An 11469-nucleotide genomic window follows, 5' to 3' on the forward strand; every position below is an offset into this window, starting at 1 on the left:
AGAATAAATCCCACTTGGAGGTGGTGAAAAATCTTTTTAATGTACTGTTGGATCCTATTGGCTAGTGTTTTGGTGAGAATTTTTGCATCCATGTTCATCAAGGATATTGGCCTGTAATTCTCCTTTTTGATGGGGTCTTTGTCTGGTTTGGGGACCAACTTAATGCTAGCCTCATAAAATGAGTTTGGAAGTTTTCCTTCTGTTTCTCTTTTTTGGAACAGTTTCAGAATAGGTATTAATTCTTCTTTTTGTTTGGTGGAACTCCCCTTGGAAGCCATCTGGCTCTGGGCTCTTGTTTTTTGGGAGATTTTTGATGACTACTTCAATCTCCTTACTGGTTATTGGTCTGCTCATGTTTTCAATTTCTTCCTGGTTCAGTTTTGGTAGTTTATATGTCTCCAGGAATGCATCCATTTCTTCCAGATTGTCAAATTTGCTGGTGTATAGTTGCTCATATGTTCTTATAATTGTTTGTATTTCTTTGGTATTGGTTCTGATGTCTCCTCTTTCTTTCATTATCATATTAATTTGGGTCCTTTCTCTTTTCTTTTTGTTAAATCTGGCTAAGAGTTTATCAATCCTTTTAATTCTTTCAAACAACTAGCCCGTAGTTTCATTGATCTGTTCTACTGTTCTTCGGATTTGATTTCATTGATTTCTGCTTTGATCTTTATTATTTCTCTTATCCTGCTGGGTTTAGGCTTTATCTGCTGTTCTCCAACTTCTTTAAGTGTAGGGTTAGGTTGTCTACTTGAGAACTTTCTTGTTTCTTGAGAAAGGCTTGTATTGCTATATACTTTCCTCTCAGGACCACCTTTGGCGTGTCCCAAAGTTTTGAACAGTTGTGTTTTCATTTTCATGTTTCACAAATTTTTAAATTCTTTTTTAATTTCCTGCTTGACGCATTCATTCTTTAATAGGATGCTCTTTAACCTCCATGCATTTGAGTTCCTTTCAACTTTCCTCTTGTGCTTGAGTTCTAGTTTCAAAGCATTGTGGCCTGAAAATATGCAGGGAATTATCCCGATCTTTTGGTACTGGTTGAAACTTGATTAGTGACCCAGGTTGTGATCTATTCTGGAGAATGTTCCATGTGCGCTAGAGAAGAATATGTATTCTGTTGCTTTGGGATGGAATATTCTGAATAAATCTGTGATGTCAATCTGGTACAGTGTATCATTCAAAGCTTTTATGTCCTTGTTGATCTTTTGCTTAGATGAACTGTCCATTTCAGTGATTGGGGGTGGTGTTAAAGTTCCCTATATTGTTGTATTATTGTTGATATGTTTCTTTGATTTTCTTATTAATTGGTTTATATAGTTGATTGCTCCCATGTTAAGGGCAAAGATATTTAAAAATTGTTAGATCTTCTTGTTGGACACATACTTTAAGAGTGATATAGTGTCCTTCCTCATCTCTTATTATAGTCCAGCTTAAAATCTAATTTGTCTGATATAAGGATTGCCATTCTAGCTTTATTTTGATTTCCATTAGCATGATAAATTGTTTTCCACCCCCTCACTTTAAGTCTGAGGTTCTTTAAGTCTAAAATGAGTTCCTTGATGGGTCTTGTTTTTTTTTTTAATCCATTCTGATACCCTGTGTCTTTTGATTGTGGGCATTTAGCCCATTTACATTCTGGGTAACTATTGAAAGATATGAATTAAGTGCTATTGTATTGCCTATAAAGTGACTGTTACTGTATATTGTCTCTTTTCCTTTCTGGTCTGTTACTTTTAGGCTCTCTCTTTGCTTAGAGGACGCCTTTCAATATTTCCTGTAGGGCTGGTTTGGTGTTGACAAATTCTTTTCTTTTCTTTCTTTCTTTCTTTTCTTCTTTCTCCCCCTCCACCCCCCAGAAGCTTTTATTTCTCCTTCCATTCAATGACAGCCTAGCTGCGTATAGTATTCTTGGATGCATATTGTTCTCATTTACTGCTCTGAATATATCATGCCAGTCCTTTCTGGCCTGCCAGGTCTCTGTGAATAGCTTTGCTGCCAATCAAATATTTCTACTGTTATATGTTACAGACCTCTTGTCCGTAGCTGCTTGCAGGATTTTCTCTTTGTCTCTGAGACTTGTAAGTTTTACTATTCGATGATAGGGTGTGGACCTATTTTTATTGATTTTGAGAAAGGTTCTCTGTGCCTCCTGGATTTTGATGCTTGCTCCCCTCCCCAAATTAGGGAATTTCTCCACTACCATTTGCTGTAATATACCTTCTGCATCCCCCTTCTTCTTCTTCTTCTGGGATCCCAATTATTCTAATATTGTTTCATCTTATGGTATCACTTATCTCTCAGATTCTCTCTTTGTGGTCCAGTACTTGTTTATCTCTCTTTTGCTCAGCTTCTTTATTCTCCATCCTTTGGTCTTCTATATCACTAATTCTCTTTTCTGCCTCATCTATCCTAGCAGTAAGAGCAACCATTTTTTTATTGCACCTTATTAATAGCTTTTTTGATTTCAGATTGGTTAGATTTTAGTTCTTTTATTTCTCCAGAAAGGGATTTTATTTCTCCAGAAAGGGATTCTCTAGTAGCTTCCATGCTTTTTCCAAGCCCAGCTAACAACTTTATAATTGTCACTCTGAACTCTAGTTCTGACATCTTACTAATGTCCCAATTGATTAGGTCCCCAGCAATCAGTACTGCCGCTTGTTCTTTTTTTTTTTTTTTTTCCCCTGAGGTGAGTTTTTCTGCTTTGTAATTTTGTCCAGGGAAGAATAGATGAATGAGAGAACAAAATAGTAAACAGGTAACAATGACCCCAGAAAAATATACACCAATCAAATCAGAGGAGAATTGAAACCAGGGGGAGAAGAAAGGAAGAAAAAATATATGATTAGCCTCATGAATAGAACAGAGCCACACACTTGATTTTGGAAGTTGTGGTCTGTTAGAAGAAACTGCCTCCCAAAATTTGAAAGAAAGAAAAATATATATATACATATATATATATATATATTTATATATTTATATATTTATATATATGTATATATATATAAAATAAGGGTAAACATGATGAAGCGATGGAATATGACTGTAAAGATGAAAATTTAAAAAGATTCTAAAAATGGAATTGATAAGAAGTTGGTTGAAAAAAGAAAAAAAAAGGAAAGAATGTGATCAGGCTGGAGACTAGAACAAAGCCATATGCTAGATTTAGGATATATTTTAGTCCATTAGAAGAAACTGTATCCCAAAATTTTAAAGAAAAAAAACTTACATGTATACAAAAAAGTAAGGTTAAATATAATGAAGGCATAGAATATGATTATAAAAATGAAAAATAAATTTTAAAGATATTGATAAGATAAAATAGTTAAACTAGGTTAAAATAGGAGAGAGAAAACATTCAAAAAATAGAAAAAGAAAGAAAATAACAAAATTTTTAAAAATTTAACTTTGAAAGACTAAGGAATCATGATTGGGGTGGTGAATCCATGAATTCTACATGCCATATTCCCCTAGCACTGCTGTTTTGGAGGTTTCATTGATCAGTAAACTTGGCCTTGACTGGATATTCTTGCTGATCTTCTAAGTGAGGGGCCTGTTGTGATGATTCTCAAACATCTTTGCCTGAGGTGGAATTGCACTGCCCTTGCCAGGGGCCAGGCTAATCAATCTGGTCAGGTTGGTCTTGGGAGCTTTTGTTCCCTTAATGCTTTCCATAGAGCTCTGGAGGACGGGAATGAAAATGGCGGCCTCACAATCTCTGGCCCATAGGAGCTGAGAGCTCGGGGTCCCACTCCTCAGTGCACTCCCAGGGAAAAGCAGTCAATCCCTCCTGTCTCTTTGGTCTCCGGCCACGTTCCGTGCAAACCCAGCCTGTGACTGAGCATTTCTGTCTATGGTGCACAGCCCCATTTGGAGTCTCCAAACCCAGCAGATTCTTGACATGCACTCCCACGCCACTCTTCCTGGTGGAAGAAGTGGGGGAGTCTCCCTGGATCTGACACTTGCTTGAAGAGTAGTAACATGACTGTGCCTCAGATCATGGTTTAAGGTAATCCCGAGCTGAGAGCCCACTGCTCAACTCTGTCTTTGTAGCCAGCTTCCCCGCTCTGATGCCTGGGAGCTCTGCCACACTTAGACACCCCAAGTCTTTCTGTGATCCCATGGGTCCTGAGACCACACTGTCCCCACGAGGGGTCCACCCTCAGCTTAGCCTCTGGAGCAATGTCCCCCACAAAGCAGACTTCTAAAAGTTCTGATTTTGTGCTCCACTGCTCTACCACTTGCTGGGAGCTGGCCCCTCCCCCCACAGTCTCTATTCCTATATGTCACCTCGGATTCACTTCTCTGCATGTCCTACCTTCCAGAAAGTTGTTGTTTTTCTGTTCCTAAAATTGCTGCTCTTCTTTTCTTCGATCTCCTGTTGAGTTTGTAGGTGCTCACAATGGTTTGATAACTATCTAGCTGAATTCTTGGGACCAGACGAAATTAGGTCTCCTTCTTCTTCACCATCTTGCTCCTTCCCCTAAGGGATTTTTTAGTGATGGGTATTATTCTTAAATGATCTGATTTATCTGTTTGACAGAGAGAGAGAGTGAGAAATCACAAGCAGGGAGAGGGAGAAGAAGGCTCCCTACTGAGCAGGGAACCTATTGCACACCTTAATCCCAGGACCCTGAGATCATGACCTGGGCAGAAGGCTGAAGCTTAATTGACTGAGCCACCCAGGTGCCCCAGTGTTGGGTATTTTGCGGATAAGCTTCCTGGAACACCTTTCTGGCTATTTCCTGCTTTTCCTAATTCTTCTGAGTTTTTGTCATAGGATGGTGTTGGATTTTATTAAACATCTTTCTGGGTTCATTGAAATGAGCATATGAATTTTTTCTTCATCTTATTAATATGGTCAAAACATTGATTTATAAATTCATAGAATAAACCCATCTCAGGCATGAGAAATTATTCTTTTTATGCAATGCTGGATTTGATTTGCTATCATTTTGCATCTGTGTTCCTGAGGAATATTGGCATAATAATTTTTCTTTATTATAATGTCCTCATCTGGTTTTCTATCAGAGTTATACTGACCATATAAGGGTAGTTGGAAAATGTTCCTTCGTTCTGAATTCCCACTGAGACAGGCTGTGAATACCACCTCCATAGAGTCACAGCTGGGCAGGTTCATGGCTGACCTCCACTCCCTCCACTTGTGAGAAAATGCAAAATGAGAGAAATAAACTGAGGAAAGAACTGTTTCACCAAAAAATAAGTTAAGACTGGGAGATTTTTAAAAATTCTCAGCCTCTCCAGATGACACCAGATGTCACAGTGGCTGCCAAAACACATCACGGAGAAAAGGTTTTGTGTGGGACTGACAGGGCAACTTCTGCTAAACCACAGGAAGGTCAAGAGAGAGCACAAAAGGCCCTTTTAAGAAGTCCAGGATGTGCCTCACAGATCCTCTCAAACAAAAGAGAGGTTATCTATGAAGCTTGCGGGGCTCTCAGCCGTCTGAGCAGAAGCTAAAGACTGAGAGGGCCTTATCTCAACAATGTTTGTGTGTGTGGATTTTGTCTAATGGAGTAAAACACCATGAAATCAATGCAGAGTCTACAAAGTTCTTGAGAAAAATTGTTTCAGCAAAAATACTGTGCAAAAATTTGTGGGTTTTTGGTACAAAAAGGGACAGAGAGAATATAATGAAATGGAGGATGTTGGATTCCCCAAATCCAACTGGTAGAAAATAGGCTGAGAATATTATTCAATTATAAACAGCTACTGTATTTCATGAATAAGGGAGGATGACTCAGAGGGTGTAGCCAGAAGCTGAGAGGGAGGAGTCAAGAGCCCATAGGGTGGAGACGTGAGGCTAGAGGGTAGGGCCAAGAGCCTAGAGGGTGGACCCAAGAGCCTAACCAGTCAAACCAAGTGCTGCAAATGATCCTGCAAAGGATCATTCCTAGGCTTGGCGAACTAATCAAGAAAAATTCATCTTTTGCCCTGTTTCAGAGTTCATATGGTCTAAGGCCTCCATTTTACCTTCTATTCTCTCACTCTTTGGGCTAAAATGTCTATATTTATTATCCTACACTGGTCCCACAATTATATTTTCAGTGTATTGGGGTGGGATAACTTGCTTTTTAGCTCCCACAGGCCTACAGATGGATTTCATCCAGGAATCTCATTTACCCTGAATTAGATTATTTGAATGAATTTCTGGACTATGAACAGATGCTATAACAGGATAAGGCCCTAGGGAATCTTGGGAGACCATGAATATATTTTGCATGTGGTAGGGACTTGAATCACAGTGTAAACAGTGGGAGGGACTTCCAAGAGAGTGCTAATGGTCTCTTTGCTAAGTTTGGGTGCTGAGTGTATCTCCTTATACCTTATACATATTATAAACACTTTCTTACTTATGCAATATTTAATAAAAACAACTTATTTTTTAAATTTTGAAAAATTTAAGATTTTTCAGCTTAGTGTCCCTAAATAGTGGAGACTTCCAGATATCTGCAAAAATATGGTCTTCCCTTTCTCCATAGTAGCCTGATAGCTGGGCCTGTGGAGATCCCCATCACTTGTGCCTCTGGGAGTATGTTTATCACTATGAATTCTCCAATGGCAAGAGAGTAGAAGTGAAGACTGCCACTTTCAGGTCTGGACTTTAAAACATTGCATGTACACATTTCTCCCTCCTTTCACCTTTTCTTGTACTGGAATACAGGAAAGAGAGAGATTTCTATCAAAGAATTGAGTCACAGAGCTGTGGAGGCTGGTGACTCTGAAGTCTGTAAGGGAGCTTGACAGGCAGGAGACCCAGGAAAGAGTTTATGTTGCACTTTGAGTTTGGAGGACATGTGCTGGTAGATTAGCTTTTTCTCCAGGATTCTCAGTCTTTTATTGCTTAAGACTTCAACTGATTGGACAAGACCCACCACATTATGAAGAGTAATCTGCATTACACACAACCTCCTTTTTTTTTTTTTTTTTTTTTAAGATTTATTTAGAGCAAGTGAGAGCAAACAAGTGTGAGGAGGAGAAGAGCGGGAGAGTCTTCAAGCTGAGTTTGGAAACCAATTTGGGGCTTAATTCCATGACCCATGAGATCATGACCTGAGCTGAAACCAAGACTCCGATGCTTAACTGATCACCCACTGCATACAATCTACTGACTTAAATGGTAACTATATCTAAAAAATATATTCACAGAAACATTTAAACATTTGCTTGACCAAATAATCTGGGCACTATAGCCTACCCAAGCAAAATTAAAGATAAAGCTAAACATTTCGCACAAGTAATTAAGGTCTATCTCAAATCAACTTCTGTGTATGGTAAGAGATGAGTTGAGGTTCATATTTATTAATATGGACATCCAGATATTCCGGTATCATTTAATAAAACCATTTTTCTATTCCATTGTATTACCTTGGCTCCTCTGTCATAAAGCTAGTGACCATATAAGTCAGTCTTTATCAGTTCTCTCTCAGTTCTTTACCAGTTCTTTGAACTAGTTGAAATGTTGTGTGGGGATTTTTGAAGATTTTATTTTTTTATTTGACAGAAAGAGTGCACAAGAAGGCGAGTAGCAGAGGGAGAGGTAGAAGCAAGCTCCCCACTGAGCAGGGAACCCCATGCGGGGCTCGATCCCAGGACCCCAAGATCATGACCTGAGACGAAGACAGACCCTTAACCCACTGAGCCACGCAGGTGCCCTTGAAATACTATTTTTATACTTAATGTGTTCTGTGCCTTTGTATGTGTGTGTATGTTTTGAAGTATGTTTGACACACAATATTACATTAGTTTCAGGTGTACAACAAAGTGATTCAACAACTCTATATTTGATGCTTTGCTCACCATAAGTGTGACTACCATGTCTCACCATACGACACTATGACAATATCACTGATTATATTCTCTACATTGTACCTTTCAGCCCAGTGACTTATTCATTCCATAACTGGACCCAGTATCTCCCACTTCCTTTCACCCATTTTGCCAGTAACCTCCCCCCTTTCTGGCAACTATCAGTTTGTTATCTATATTAATGGGTCTGTTTATGCTTTTGTTTATTTATTCATTGGTTTTGTTTTTTAGATTCCACATATAAGTGAAGTTATATGATATTTTTTCTGTCTTATTTATTTCGATCGCCATATTACCCTCTAGGTCCAGCCATGTTGTTTCGCATGGCGAGAGCATATCCTTTTTATGGCTGAGTAATAGTCCATTCTTTATCCATTCTTCTGTCCATGAACACTTGGGTTTCTTCCCTATCTTGGCTGTGCAGAAGCTTTTTATTTTGGTGTATTCTGAATGTTTTACTTCCTTTTATTTCCCTCGCCTGAGGGGCCAAATCTAGAAAAAATTCACTAATGCCAAGGTCTAAGACTTTACAGCCTATGTTATCTTCTAGAACTTTTATGGTTTCAGGTCTCACATTTAGATCTTTAGTCCACTTTGAGTTTATTTTTGTGTGTGCTGTAAATGTGCCTTGTGTTTCAGATCCTTGTTATATAAGGAACTACAGGGAAGGGGGACAGAATCTCGGCTGAAAGTGAAATTGAACAGCTATTAATATGCTTCTTAGCTATGACTAACTTTTTAATGTAAATTTATGTAAAATTCAAAGAATATTTAATTGAGTTGAAGCAGACAGCAAGAGGACAGTAAGAAAAATTGGACTAAGTTCAGTAAAGTGCCTGGTCGAAATCCAGCTCAGTTTGGTAGTGATCTAATTATCATTTCATGCTTATTCACGGTTTATATTTCTATTGGATTTTCATAGCAGAATTTTTTTTTAATTTTCAGCATAACAGTATTCATTATTTTTGAATAATGAGCACCATACCCAGTGCTCCATGTTCATGGGTTGTCTAAATCCAATTCCTAAATGACATTTCACTTTAAAATTTCTGCCCACTTGACAAGTTCAGACAGGAATTTATAGATCATAGTGGTATAATTACTATTGCAGAATAAATTACAATTATATTTAGGTCCAGTGCACATTAGTGAAGTAGGTTTGGGGTTGGAACAAAATATTTAGGAAAAGCAATCTCCTCTCTGTCAGTGTAACTAAAAGGACACACATATATGTGTAAGTGTACAGGTATATCTTACACAAGTTCTATAGAAAGGCATATTACCCTTTTATAGATAATCAATCAATATATAATCTTGTATGAAAGGACTAGAAGTCTTATTAGCCATGTTTCTGTTATTTGTTAGTATTTCTAATGCATTCGAGAAAAATGAGACCACACTTCCGCTGCATTCTATTTAAGTCTCTCATGACATGTAATCTGCCCACCGATTGGTTTGAAAGCATGGCCCAGTTGAATGTCTGTATTAGATTTTGTCTCAGACCTCCTGACCTTATTTCCCTACCTCACCAGTGAACCTCTTCTAGAGAAAATCCCTAATCCATCATTAATGCCAACATGCGCTAGAAATCTTGAATGCTCGTTAGTGTGAGGCGAAGGAGAATAGATAAAGGTAACAAGTACTACAAAAACTATAAACACGCCTAGAGGTGATGACAACTGGCCAAATATTCGTGTCTTTATATAAATTATCACTGTTAACTTTGTAGAGAAATATAGATGTGAGGGTGATTGCCATAATCTTTTTATTTAGCAGTTAAAAATAGCATGCTGAACTTGTCACATCAAACTAAGGCAAAATGTTGTCTGGGGTCCACTGTTTTTAACTTATTTTCCCAGAAAAATCTTTTGTGAGTGAAACCAACACACTGAGCAACATGCATTTTAAGTATTTTCGATGGTGCTTTGATTGGAAAATGTCCGGTTTGGTAGAGCTAGCATTTAAAAGAAGACAAATCTCACCCACAGTTTAGAATAAAGTTTAACTCAGTTGATTAGTAAAACGGGAAGGTAATTTGTTGCTTCTAATGAAGGAGACCAACTTTCTGTACAAGCCATTTTGCAACTGTAATTTCACAAATGAGAAATTTACACTTAAAAACTCAGCGTCAACGTCGCCATGACAATATTTCCTTAATCTCCTGGTGCTTAGATATGTGTAATCCCTTTTCATGACATGGTCTAGCTGACCACAGGACATATTTTTATAAAATTTGAAATGCTGTGACTTAATTCCCCAAACCAGGTATAATATAGAGCTGGTGGAGAAAAAAAAAGAATACTTTCTTCTTGTTCACTTTGAACTCTAGAAAAAGCAATGAAGGAGAGGACATAACTTTCAATGTTTATTTACCACTGAAATCATTAGGGGTTCTTAATTCCTAAGAGTAACAATGTATTCATTAATGAAAGCTGGATTACCACTTTCTTGGGGAGGAACTCTAGGGGCCTTAGATCCAGTCTCTTTCCTCTGGAAATGACTGGAAGAACATGATCTGGGTGGGGATAGAAATGCCAGCCCCAGGATCAAAAGTGGAAGTGTAGGTTCATAGGGAATATAGTTGGGCCTTATGAGTTACCTGTTTCGAAGAAAAAAGAGGAGATTAACCAAGAAGGTGAGCAGAAGCTTTTATTTTGTAAGACTCCCACAGAGAACAGAGAACTGTGTGTCATTCACAGGGTAGATTCTAACCATCTTATATTTTAGATAAGTATTATTATAGGAGTCACGAAATTGCTGAATTTGACCATCATTTTACTAACAACAGCAATTTCACATGATTCAACTGAATTTTTTATTTTTATTTATTTATTTTTATTTTTTTAAAGATTATTTATTTATTCATTTGACAGATAGAGATCACAAGTAGGCAGAGAGGCAGGCAGAGAGAGAGGACGAAGCAGGCTCCCTGCCGAGCAGAGAGCCTGATGTGGGCTCTATCCCAGGACCCTGGGATCATGACCTGAGCAGAAGGCAGAGGCTTTAATCCACTAAGCCACCCAGGTGCCCCTCAACTGAATTTTTTAAAGTACTTTTACAGTATTTTTTAATACTTATTAGAAAGCCCAAGTAAAAATGTGGGGTCATTATAAGTTTTTAATGATTTCTATGCCAAATTCCTAATCTTTATTTGTTTCACCTAAAGGAACAGACACTTTGGGAATTTTGACTTCTTATCATTCTGGCCAAGTTGGTTTTGATAAAATTGAAAGCCATTAGCAAAGCCTCCCCTTCTCTGATCACCAAACATGTCAGTGCCACCTCTATTCTAAGAGTTGCTCACTCAGGGAGGTTTCTGCCACTGAAAAATCTGGATTGAAAAGACAGTCATGGGTGGCTGGGTGGCTCAGTGAGCTAAGCGTCTGCCTTCAGCTCAGGTCATGATCCCAGAGTCCGGGGATTGAGTCCCACATCAGGCTCCCTCTTCCGCGGTGAGTCTGCTTCTCCCTCGACCTCTGCCTGCCCCCTGCCTGTGCTCTCTCTCCTTCTTTCACTTCCTCTCTCAAATAAATAAATAAAATATTTAAGGGGGGAAAAAAAGAAAAGAAAAGTCTGTCTTTCAGAATGATAAAACTCTTAAGGCCACTAACTTAAATCTACAGCTCATTTTTGAGCCAC

General features: G+C 38.3%; 1 long non-coding RNA gene across 1 annotated transcript; it reads right to left on the bottom strand.

The window, feature by feature from the left end:
- Window positions 1-544: 544 nt before the first annotated feature.
- On the bottom strand, window positions 545-8882 carry LOC116573384. The gene is made up of 3 exons (XR_004278768.1): window positions 8870-8882; window positions 7366-7372; window positions 545-629 (listed from the first exon to the last, which is right to left on the bottom strand). It is a non-coding gene; the product is annotated as an uncharacterized LOC116573384 (long non-coding RNA).
- Between the last annotated feature and the right edge of the window lie 2587 nt (window positions 8883-11469).

Source organism: Mustela erminea, chromosome 14, assembly GCF_009829155.1.
Source record: "Mustela erminea isolate mMusErm1 chromosome 14, mMusErm1.Pri, whole genome shotgun sequence".
In the NCBI taxonomy this organism is placed as follows: Eukaryota; Metazoa; Chordata; class Mammalia; order Carnivora; family Mustelidae; genus Mustela; species Mustela erminea.